This window comes from Amblyomma americanum, chromosome 2 (assembly GCF_052857255.1).
Source record: "Amblyomma americanum isolate KBUSLIRL-KWMA chromosome 2, ASM5285725v1, whole genome shotgun sequence".
Classification (NCBI taxonomy): Eukaryota; Metazoa; Arthropoda; class Arachnida; order Ixodida; family Ixodidae; genus Amblyomma; species Amblyomma americanum.
The window spans coordinates 207,085,515-207,097,616 of NC_135498.1; the positions used below are offsets into that span (position 1 = coordinate 207,085,515).

The 12,102-nt window shown below is 45.6% G+C and overlaps 1 long non-coding RNA gene across 1 annotated transcript in view; it reads left to right on the top strand.

The window, feature by feature from the left end:
* Positions 1-6,242: 6,242 nt before the first annotated feature.
* LOC144120345 (uncharacterized) overlaps positions 6,243-12,102 on the top strand; it is a 52,820-nt gene continuing 46,960 nt past the window's right edge. Inside the window, exons 1-2 of the long non-coding RNA XR_013312435.1 lie at positions 6,243-6,299; positions 6,387-6,422. This is a non-coding gene — a long non-coding RNA (uncharacterized LOC144120345). The remainder of the gene's footprint in view (positions 6,300-6,386; positions 6,423-12,102) is intronic.

Here is a 12,102-nt window from a genome sequence, read left to right on the forward strand (position 1 = left end):
ATTTCCCACCTTGTGCGTCTTTCTTGTGAAAAAAAAACACGCAAGACATTTTGTTCACATTTGCGTATCTCATTCTCCCATCTAGTCAAATTGAGCTAGTTGAGCAGGCGGACGACAAGAGCCTTCGTCTTACGAGGTATTAAATCAGAGGGCTTAAAACTCTTCTGGACCACTTCGTTCGCCTTTTTTTCACACAAGGAAGAAGGAAGCACGAAGAACGCACCATCCTTATCCACCTGTAGAAGACTGAGGTTGTTCTGTTTGAAGTGCGCGATAAAGGGCGGAATGTCTTCACTCCCCTTGTTGCTTGCCCATGTCTTCTCCAGGTATCCAACGCCTTCCGACACAAAGTGGGCCCCCTCTTCTGCTGGAGCCCTCCTGGCGACTCTGTGCACAGCTGCTAGAAGCTCGTGTTTCTATGCTCGTGGTTCCAGGCTGAACTTCGCGCCCTTCTTCAGAATGTCATCCAAGGTTGGCGGAAGGGAATCTCCGTTCAAGTAAGTGACTGGTGTGCCAGCTGCATTCTTCTTGGATTTCTTCGGCATACATCGTCGGAGCTCATTCCAGCACACCGCGATGAGTATGGCAGAGGGGCGACGATGCTCTCTTATCTTCTTTGGAGCAGCCCACGTTGGCTTGTACTGCTGTCACAGATGGCGCAAACAGTCCTGCAGGTGCCTTGTTTGTCGATGAAGCTCGGACTTCAGAATCTTAAAGGTGCGCTTCAAGTGTCCTGTAGAGGGCAGAAGGGGGCCAAAAATTTGTTCGATTTGCAAAGACAGAATGCCAATATTGAGGCAATAGGACACGATGCGTGCCCTACAGGTAGTTATGGCGATGGCTTTCACGCAAGATGACCGGACGTCCTTGGAAGAAGAAACACGCAGAAAGGAGCCCACGGTACAAAAATTCCACAACAAATGCGGAATAGCACCTCTACCCCTTGCTTGAACTGCTAAATATGTACCTAAATTCCACTACGATACAGCACTTTGACATCTATATTGTACAGAGGCAATGCGTCTGCATAGGATCGAGTGTTGCGCCTGTGTTGTGTAACGTGTTTTCGGCCAAGTTTGATTCGTAGCTGCGGAAAGCACTTGACGACAAGCGTATTGCGAAAATTTTTAGGTATGTGGACGAGTTTTACCCATTTTAAACTTATCATCAACTTACCAGCTAACTCCTGTGGCGGGCCAGATTATAAATTATTTTATTGCCTGTTCTAAGAATATGGCCTTCACCAAAGATTTATCCTCTGAAAACACCAAAAGGCTTCTAGATTTAGAACTCAGTTTTTTAGCTGACGAACACGTTTGCTGTAAGTATGCTCCCCGGTTTAAAAAGGCGCTTTTACATTATGCTTCCGCTCACTAGAAGCTGGTAAAACGACTCATTGCCAACCTGTGTTCCTCATATGCACTGAGAAAAAGTTGAAGCATGCTATGCAGAGTCTTGCCGAGTATGTGGTGACACTATATGCCTCTGGTTTTCCTTGTTCGATGCTGTTGGAGGTCGCTCAATCCTTGGGGAAAAAATAAAAATTACAGCTGCCAAAACGGAGCTCCCGACGGGGAGGCCAAGGAACTTTGAGGTGACGCCTACTACCATGGGATTTCGCATGGGCTGAAAAAATTTTCCGAAAAATTTGGAGTGCATTTTGTGTTTTCAGCCCCCCGAAAGCTTTCTAGTCTTTGCGTCCGCACCTCCGGATCCAAGCGAGAACCTACCTGCGAAACAAAGCACCAAACGAAGCTTATAAGGTGTGCTGTGGAGGTAGTATATTCTATCTCTGCTTATTGTGGTAACATTTTTATTGGTCAGACGGGGCAGTGCTTGAATGAGCGACTCAGAGAACACTGCTGAACGCCGCGTTTTGGTACAGGGAGCAACCTGGCCATACATTTGATTTGATTTATTTGATTTGAAAAATCCAATGCAGCTCCAGCATACACAATCCGTAAGGAAACTTTACGTCCGCCAAAAATAACAACGAATTATGACGACAACATATTGAATACCAAACAGCTAACCTTATAAATAAAATACAAGAAATATCAGATCTGAGTGCTAATTTCTCCAAAAACACGCTTAGAGCTCTGCTGCTGGAAAATTACTTAGAACTCACATAATCTGCCATGTTTCTCTCCCTAATTGCTATTTTTTTAAGACTGCAGTATCATTTTGTATAATGGTGTTGTTTTCTTATTATAATGTTGCAATTTTGTTGTTCCAAAGCTTTCAACAACCATGTTCACAATTTTGTTATATTTGAAATTTTTGTACCAAGTATTTTTTGTCGACATGTAGGAATTATTGTTTGTTGTATACTGTTATTTTTTCGTTACATGATTTATTTGCCTTTTTTCCCCTTCTTATTTCCTCCTGACGATTTTGGTGTGAATCTTTTTTAAAGCTATGTTTAACGTGCGTGCCAAACTGTATGCGGGGCAACAACGATCGTCAGGCTTTTCGCCTTTTGCTCTTGCTCCTCTTTCTGCATCTAAAAGAAACCTGGTCATACACGCGAACGTTTGCCAAAAGTGCTCAGCTTTGCTTAACACCACAACCAATATCTACCGCGGGGAGTCTAGGCACGAGCGCGAACTGTTAGAAGCGTCTCTAATAAAAAAGAGCGAACGTGTTTGCATCAGCGACCCGTCTGTTAGTCTCACTGACAAGAGTCAATTTTTATCTGGTTTGTAATGACGTACTGACGGTGATGGATGTGGCACGATTATGCGCTTGCGCAAGTAGTGGCTTTAAATACGTAGTGGAACCAATATTATAAGTTGAATGTCCGGCGACAGTCTGTGTGTGTCTTTTTTCTGTTCCGGCGTCTTTTTTCTGTCTTTCTTTTCTCTTGAACACGTAGCAAATCGCCCAGCAATTCACGCTTCAGAGCTGCTAGGCATCATCGACCATAAAACGACGAATGAAAGGTAAAGCACCTAGATATGCAAATTTAAAACATCGAAAAAAAGCATCATTTGATGAAATACCCATGACGTCACAAGGCAGCTTATTACAGTCTGTAGTGGTTTTTGGAAACAAAGACGCCCTAAACAAATCAGTTGTCTTCTCAATTTTATGGACCTTAAAATCATCGTCAACGCAGTTGGATTTATAAAAAGGCGACAGCCAATACTTTTCGTGTTCAACATGTGCAGCTGAACAATACATAGCATGAAACCGCTTCATACGCCGTTTGATTAGGCGCGTATTTAGCAATTCGCAGTGGAGTTATTTCGTGCGATATGCAGGGTATCGGGGTCCAGGTGTGCCGGTCATAAAACGAGAGGCACAGTTCTGCATCATCTCCAACTTATCTTTATCTCGACTAGGTTATAGCTACGTTCGATGCCTCACTATCCCTTGTGCAACATTAGATATGAACTGTCTCTCCCGCAGCTTTGCTGCTATGACCTGCCCATCAGAATTAGTAAAAGCCGCAACATGTCATATTACATGTTCAACGCCATTTTCAAACCTTTTTGTCGTACCACTTCGGGGTCATTATGGTAATATATTGAACTAAACTTCTACTTGAACCACCAAATGTTCACAATTCACAATGATCGCGCATATAACAATTTCTTGTAGTGTAAAATAGCCCGTCAACATATTAATCCCGGAAAATTAATCCTGGAGTTCAAAAATGTTTCATTCACTTCGGATTGCAGTTCTCATGTCCGCATCGGTGCACCTGAAAGGGCACGTTCTACCACATTCTGACACAGCCGCTTTTCTTAATGTACTTCTATTTAAAGGTATCGAATTCAATCTGCATGATTATTATTTACTAAATAAGATTTACTTTGGACTTCATACTATCAAAATGCGCCGCTATTTTCAGCCTGATATTTTATCACTGTACTACGGTAATATATACATAGACATCTCACATACTGCTTGCTTTCCTGGGGTAATACATAATTTAGACATTTTTATCACATTCAGAGGCTTAAAAATGAAGCAGTTAGACTAATGGCATTTAGCTCATTACTGCCTTCCTCAGCCTCACTTTACTTTGAGGTAAGTATCTTGTCTATCCGCCAGCTTTTTTCTTTCAAGCTATCTATCAATCATCAGGTACCGAATGATAGGCCATAATATTAGGGTTGAAACATTTTATATAGGTGGCCTTAATAATGGAAATAACACTATATTTTATGAGCTGTAAACTTATATATTTTTAAGGTCAGAACGAACTATGGCAGGTTTACCACTAAATTTGATTGCATATCAGTTTGGAACACTCTGCCCTTTGAAATTAAATCATCATATGCTTTGCATTCAATTCAGATTCCCGCTAAACAACATTCAGTGACCATACTGATTCATGCCTAATGAACAATCAAAGTGCTTTTTCTTCTCAGCGTTTGGCTATTTGCTCGCTGTTGGTAGTTTGAAATGCTACGCAAGGTACTAATGTTATCATTGTTAGCTGCATATTTGTTCTTTGCAATGCACTTACTGTTAGGAGCCCCCCCCCCTCTTCTTTTCTAAGGCAGTATTCATTGTGGCGGCTCCTAGTGTAACATGAACCATTTAACCAAGCCACTGTATGTCTTATGAATAAACATGAAAACCACCTTTGCACCGCTTCCCGTTCGTCTGTAGACCGGTGAGAAGCAGTGCAGAAGCAGCTTGAGCAGAATTACAAGATTTCGACGAAATCAGCATGCGAAAAACAGGACCGAGAATAGGAGATGCGCATGGAGAGGTGCGTGTGTCTCCTATCCTCGGCTCTGTCTTTCGCGCACTGTTTCCGTCTACCGCCTGTCCCGGCAGCTTCCTGAAATCAAAAACCTTCTCGAAAGAAATACGCAAGCTTGTAGCGCGACCGGCGAAGTGCCCTAAAATGGGAGGGTGCTGTGTAGACATCCATGTACACATTTTGCACCTTCCTTTGAGTAAATAAAATGTAGAAAGAACAGTGTAGACAATTTTACTTAGCCTCGCAGTTAGGCTCACTTGTGTCACGGGTACCTACGCAGAAACACATACGTGTTTGTGATAAGCACCGTTTTTGCCAATCGGTACCAAAGAACTGTTTTTGTTTGTTTATTGGCCGTGCAGTGGAGCAGTTATAATACCCTTTAAGCTCTAACTCTGTGTAAGTAAGGAGAACCCTTGTTCTCACATTTGGAGACTATTGAGCATTTACGGGTGCCATGAGGGCTCCGCTACACGGCGGAGGAGCAAAGCACTTTGCTTGGTTAATGTTATCAAAGATGGTACGCTTCTAACCGAGGTATATTTCAGTCATTTGTTTCAAATCATCGCAAACCTTAGTTTACTCACAGCACACATTTTGCAGATTCAACAAATTATCTAAGCAAATTAGCCTGTTTGAGCAGTTTTATACTCAGCAAGACTAGCTATCATCAGCGTGGTGAGCTTTCAAAGTTATGATGACTTTTGTGGTTAAAGGCCATCTGTGGCGAAAGAGCGCCGTGCCACAAAGCGTATTTCGTCTACCGAAGGCGATGTCAAAAAAAAAATCCCAAGAATTTCACCCAAAAAAGCAGTACACCGAAGCAGGGGAAAGCTTATGCCCGATCTTTCACCGGTGGGGACCCGGCGGCAAAGGGAATCGAACCCCGCACGTCCCGCTGGTGAAACGTCTGCTCAAACCACTAGGCCACCGTAGCGGAGTGCATTCAAAATTATCTAAATTTAAGTTAGAAGCCCTCAAAATCGGGTCGCGTGTTTGTCATGCCTATTTAGAGCGGAAATTATTTTATAGCACAAACAAAACCAGTAACTTCATACTAACCCTTAGACGTGCACCACACAGTTATTCTTTGAGCGCTCCAAATATTTGTTCAAGACACAGGGTCACACTTACGACCTCCCTCGGGTGCGTGGCTGGATCAAGTAAAGCGCCGCTACTCCATCAGGTCGCTGTTCCAGCGGTTGTATCGGCACGGTGGCTTACGAGACCCAAGTTGCTCGTCGTGAGCAACTTCTCGCGACCAATCATTAATTTAACTGCAACTTGCTACAGCGGGCATTTTGCTCAGAATCCGCAGGGCAGGTTGTGATGACCAAACAAGATACGCGATGAGTGACGCGTCACGCGTGACGGCGGTCACCATTCCCCCTTGCCCAGAGCCAATGCTTAAGCATTAATAAACTAGAGCCACACGCCACTACATCGTGCTGAGTGAACAAGAAGAAGAGGAAGAAGAAGACGTCGCTCATCTGCGGCATCTGGTTGTCGTGCCACCTTACGTTAATGACATCACCATGGCTTTCAGCTCAACAGGCATGGCTCAACCACAGGGACCGACGTATGTATTTGCGCGATGAGTATGTGGTACGATTAGTGGTGTGTTTTCAGGCGTTGTCATTCATAAGCTCCACTTTTCTCTCCATAGAGAGCTGGCATCGGACCTTCCCCAGACCGAATACTCGTGAGTCCATAGCACCTACTTACGCCTGGCGCTTTTGATGAGTCGACCGCATTATTAGCGCTAGTAACCCAGCGAGCATGGACCTTGATTTTAAAGCGAGGAATAGATGCTCCACTGACCTGAGCCTCAAGCATTCTGTGAACATTAAGTGCACCCCTGGCTGCCATCGTCGTGCAACTACCTTTTGTGTTCCTGGTACTCCTGACCTTACCCAGTCGCACCGTAGCTCATTGGATCCAGGCTGCGCAGCCACTGAGGACTTTGCTACTGTACCCGATGTTGCGAGATGAAATATCAGTGGCCACATTTCAGTGGAGGCGAAGTTTATAAACGCTCGTTTAGTGTGTCAGGTAAGCGAGTGGCGATGAGTTCCATGGGAGGCAAATAATCTAAGCTACTCGGCATCACATAATTGCTACAAACTGCGCTGAGAAAGTTCAGAGGACCAACATACAGATTAAAATGTCAACACAACAATTCAAGTGATATTTAAAGAACTGTATTCACCCATTTTAGTTGCGTGTTTTCTCGTCTCTAATGATGCATGAAACATTAAAATAGACAGACCACCAACTGATATTCTGCTACGACCGCTCAATGACTGCAACATAATTTCTTCTCTCATGCTGCTTCGGTTTTGGTTTTAGCAACCAAACGATGCCTGTTTCGTGCAAGAAGTGTCTATTAGACGCGAATCAATAAAGAGACTAGAAAATAAGCACTGTGAAGCAGTTTTTTTGTCCTTCCAACACTTGAAGCAGGTTAGCATTGCAGTGAACTGAAGCTACGCATCAGGAGTTGTATGGCAGTATTTTTTTCATGACTCGCGTGAACTAAATAATCCTATCACATCACAAACGCCCTTGTGTTGCTGACACCGAAAACGAAAGACCATAGCAAGGAAATTCAAGTATAAATGATTTCGCCGTCGCAGGGAAGCACCATGGGGTAATTGCTGTATGCTTATATGTAAGACATCATTTGAAAGAAGAAAAGACGAAAGCTAAAATCTGGTGTCTCATTCCTTTAAGCGCAATTTATGCAAAATAGGACAGAAGTAAATTACAGTCCTTCTACCACTGCGCCTGAAATAGCTTACGTGCAGCTAGAGGACACTGAATCCGCTTGTGAATGGCGCTTGTGTGTGTTCGTACTCTCCTGCTGTCCTGTCACTTGATCTGCGCCATTATTCCGTTAAGCATGTCCGACCAACTTCCCCAATCTTTTACGCTTCTGAATCCGAAAAACCGTTCCAGTTGTCTTGAACTGATGGGAGGGCAGTTTTATTTTGACATTTCTGGCAATTTTGTCACTTTTATCAGGCCGTATAGCAAGGCTTATAGTTCCCGTTAAGGCGAGATTCTCCAATGTACGGAAACCGGTGTCATACCCAAGAATCATGGAAGGTATAGCAGATGCGATTCTTCGCTTTCCGAATCGAATACTCAAACACGAATTCATACCACTTTCGAAGGTCCTTCGGTGTATCTTATTTGGCTAGCAAATTAAAAAGGTGATTATTGTCATTTATTAATTGATTGCACAGGTTTCAACAACTTAAAACAAAAAAATGCTCTTTCCTCCAGTACGGACTCTGAGGTCTGTCCTCAGCATGTCAAATAGTTCTTGGCCTAGATTTAAAACAAGGCTGCGAAAAGGTGATATTTATGGGTGCAGAAATGAATACGAGAGTGCCTTTTATGCTCCGCATGAGTATCATGGCATAAGTGTTCTCCCCTTTGGCTTTCTTTGCCCCATGCCAAAATCGCACGAGTTATGGACACTGTCGTGCACGCTATCAGCTATCCACTCCTTTTGTGTACTTTGGAAATGTTTTAGTTTACCGTCATGCGTTTGAACAACACTTCAAGCGATTTGGCGAAGTAGCTGAAGCTTATATTCTCAAGAAGGAAAAGCGTCACGTTGCCTTCCTGGAGCTGAATCTTCAGGGACGCCTTATTAGCCCTTAGAGTATTCACCTAGATTAGGGGCAAAGGACTGTCTTTGCTCTATTAACAACACCCACCAAAATGATGAGCGTGTCGATCGTTTCTGCTGCTTTTGCGCGTATTAACGGGTGTTTGTGGAGAGCTCTTATATAGCTATAGTCATTAATGGCGAAGAGAACCAGTTAATGCGCGTGTGTTCGCGAGATGACTTCTGGAATGGGAATGGTAGATCCGGGTAGAGGGCAGAAAACAAAATTCATTGAGAAAAAAAGGCGGTGTAACTGTGTCACTTTCGGCGGGCGAACCCGCCGACCGGAACGTGAGGGATCGGGTGAACACGGGTGTGAAAGCTGCTTCAGACACAGAGGCGGCGCAGTGAAATGCTCTGAATTTATTCACGCTACGTGTAGTTCTTTAATGTACACCGGCGACATACGTATTTTGCATTTCCCCGCCATTGAAGCCCGGCCTCCCGAGTGGGATTGCATTGCTCGTCATTGCGCTCAGCAGCCAACCACCGCAGAAAACGCTGCTCTGGCTAGTAACCTTTTTTACACCCATATAACGCTGACGGCTGCAAACCAGGCAGGAAGCGCTGCTATGGCTAGTAACCTTTTATTACACCCGTATAACGCGGACGGCTGCAAACCAGGCATGGTCGCACATTCCTGGACATCACGTTAGGAAAGGAACTTCGTAATATCGACTCTCTAATTTTAGAGCGACGTTCATTTATCATGGGCTTATTATTAATATTCTACGGTAATAAACTTCTAAGAGTTCGCGCGATGGTGTTCGGTCAGTGCGACTGTGTGTATTCTTTCTGCAGCGGAGCGTAGTGCAGAGCTCACAATGACTTTGCCTTCAGCGCTCTTCCTTTGCAGTGTACTTCAAGGTCTCTTTTTGATATAGCGGAAATGATAAAAATATAACGTCAGAAAAACATGGAAGTTGTTGCCATAATTCCAAAAGCATCTGCATTGTACACTAATATCAAGACATTATGATGTAGACGATGACTAGACGTATAAGAAGGCGACTACTAGACTAGGGCGGCCTTTGAGCAATGGGCAGAAATAAGGCAGTAATTGCTCTCTTGCTTACAGTTTCAGTCGACCTTGAGGATTTTCTTTAACACAGTCGCCTAGTAAATGTTAGGCGGCAATGAAGAGGCACAATGACGTAGAGATAGAAGATACGATGGCGGAAGAAATATATAAATGCTGAAGGAAATGAGCCGGCCCGGAATGCTGCCTCATCCCGGCTATCAGAGCTGAGGGTAGTCGGGCTTTACTACTCAAGGTTCAATAACACTAATAGGCGCACTAATAGGAAGGAAAAACGCGCCGCCACCCAGGAAGAGGACTTGGCCCTTGTCAGGCAGCACTTCGCCACCAACCCCTCCATGACTTCGCCAACTGCAGGCCTTAAAGGAAGCTAAAACGGTTTTCAAGCAGCTTTAAATGAATTGGTTGGGTTTTAATCCTGTTTTTAAATTTCCTCAATTCTGTGCACAAAAAGAGCCGAAATCTATTGTTAAAAATAAACTACCAGTGCTTGAACGCGGTTAAACAAAGTCTCTCGAGCGATAGCTCATTCTTTTTTTAGTTTGTGAAAAGGCAAGAGCATTGCTTTGCAGCGATTTTGCTTTTTTCTTCGTAGGTATGCTCTCGTTGTGTGTCTCGCCGAGCTCTTCGCACCACTTGTCGTTGGTGCGCCGGTTTCGGTGATGGCGCTGCGCGGGCGCCGTCTATTGTGAGGCGTTGTTCGCTCCTGCAAACATGAAAAGCGCGCCATTGGCCACGCAGTGCTCCTGCACCGTGCGTGCGCCGGCCGCACTGAGCGGGGGACCTGGCCTTGGCTGAGCTCGAGGGTAAAATTGATGGAACGAGCCGTTCTCTGCGTTTGTACTGTCGGCCGCAAAAGTATGCGGCACCTGCAATGCGTGGCTATGCGCGTGTGTGCTGTTCAATCCTGCCATGCACCAACTAGCTCAACTCTCCGTCCTTTTACAGTTCATTTTTTCCCGTGTCCTCGTGCTGTGTGCCCTTTTATATCCCTCGTGGCGGAGCTAAGCAAGATTTCGCAGCTGCGCCATCTGCCGTCACAGAGCATGGTGTCGAGGGTCACTCACAGTACTGCCGCAGCAGGCATGCCGTGAGCCTCAGCACCACGCTGGGTAACGGAACATGGCGCAGCAATGCAGTTTTCTTTTGCTCCTCCACGCATCACAGGCCCACATACGTTTCGTGGCCGATAGTGCGTCAGGAGTAGAGCTTTCGCTCTAAACCTCGCCCTCGTCACCTCCGGGCGCGACGAGGGGGGCCGGCAAAGAGGGGGAAAGTGCCGGCCGGCCGTCAGGCTTTGCTCGCTTGCTCTGCTCCATTCCTCGCTTTGGTGAAAGACGGATCAGCTCAACCTTCTTCCAGTACCGTTTGGGTTTTCTCAGATCGGTCATTCTGTGAGACATCCGGCGGTGTGCTGCACACATTAACTGCCTGCCCAGAATTTGTCACTGCATAAATATTTCTCTTTTGATTATATTATTTCCTCACAGGATTGTAAGCGCTTTACATTTTCCAGCAGGTTCAATTTACATGTTGAGGTAGAGTAACTTCCAGCACTGTCTCATCACACAGGCAGTTTAACGGCGATGATGCTTAATAGCGGTTCTTCTTCGTTGTCACACAGCTTGCTAGCGTTCTCGGTTATGGCAACCAACGGCCCCTTGGGTGCAGCAAACGAAGCGACAGAGCGGCAAATATCTTAGTTATTTGAACGCAGAGTGCCGTCTGACGTCGCCTTCCGGTGGCAGTACTGCCTCCGCGGGGTGGACGCGCGAAGCCAGGCACCTCTCCCCTATGGATTCCTAAAGCCAGCGGCAGAAAACCGTGCTCAAATAGTTCTCGAGAACAATAAGCCGTGGAATTAGGGAATGTCAAAAATGAATCCTTGACGATTCATCCTTGAATGAATCGTTGAGGATTCATTTGCTGGTACCGATTTGCTGGTAACAGTGATAGCTGCGATACAAGCATGTTCCTCTTCCCAGCCGCATATCGGCTGCCACCGCTCGCTTGCACGCTATAGCTCCTATGCTAAGGAGTTGCTGAAACCGATCACATCTTTCTTTTAATACGAACCAATGCGGTTATCAGTAAGGCGGTGGCATGAGCTGACCATTTACTGTAACGCTGGCCAATTCGACAGCGCCGTCCCCTGTGGCTTCTATGCGAAACAAACTATAGGCCTAAAGACGACCAAGGCCTGCGCTCACGCATGACCGCGGTCTCGGACGGTACTGCTGCAGTAAGCATGAGGAATCCGCAGCTGCGGGCGTTGTGGATTTGTCGTCTACTTTCGTGATGCGGCAAGAACGGGACTTTTTTCGAATCTACGACGCTAGAATGCGTAGCTTGCGCACCGTGGGACTGTGCTGCAGTACGCTGTTGCTGCGCTGGCCAGCAGTAAACAAGCGCCAACTCTCTCAGTTTAGCATTCTATAGCAGTTCTAAAAGGCCTTTGGGTGTAATGGTTTTTCAGCAGCGCAGGGGACAAATGACGTGACAAGGGCACAGACACGGAAAGGGTCTTGACCACAGCTGCTCTGATGGATCAGCGATAAGTTCCGCCGTCAAAAACGTTAAATCCGCCTCGTGCGGTAGAAGCCCATTTGAGGCTCGACGGACTACTACCTCCTCGTGGTGAGCCCTGGGTAACGCTAAGAGTAG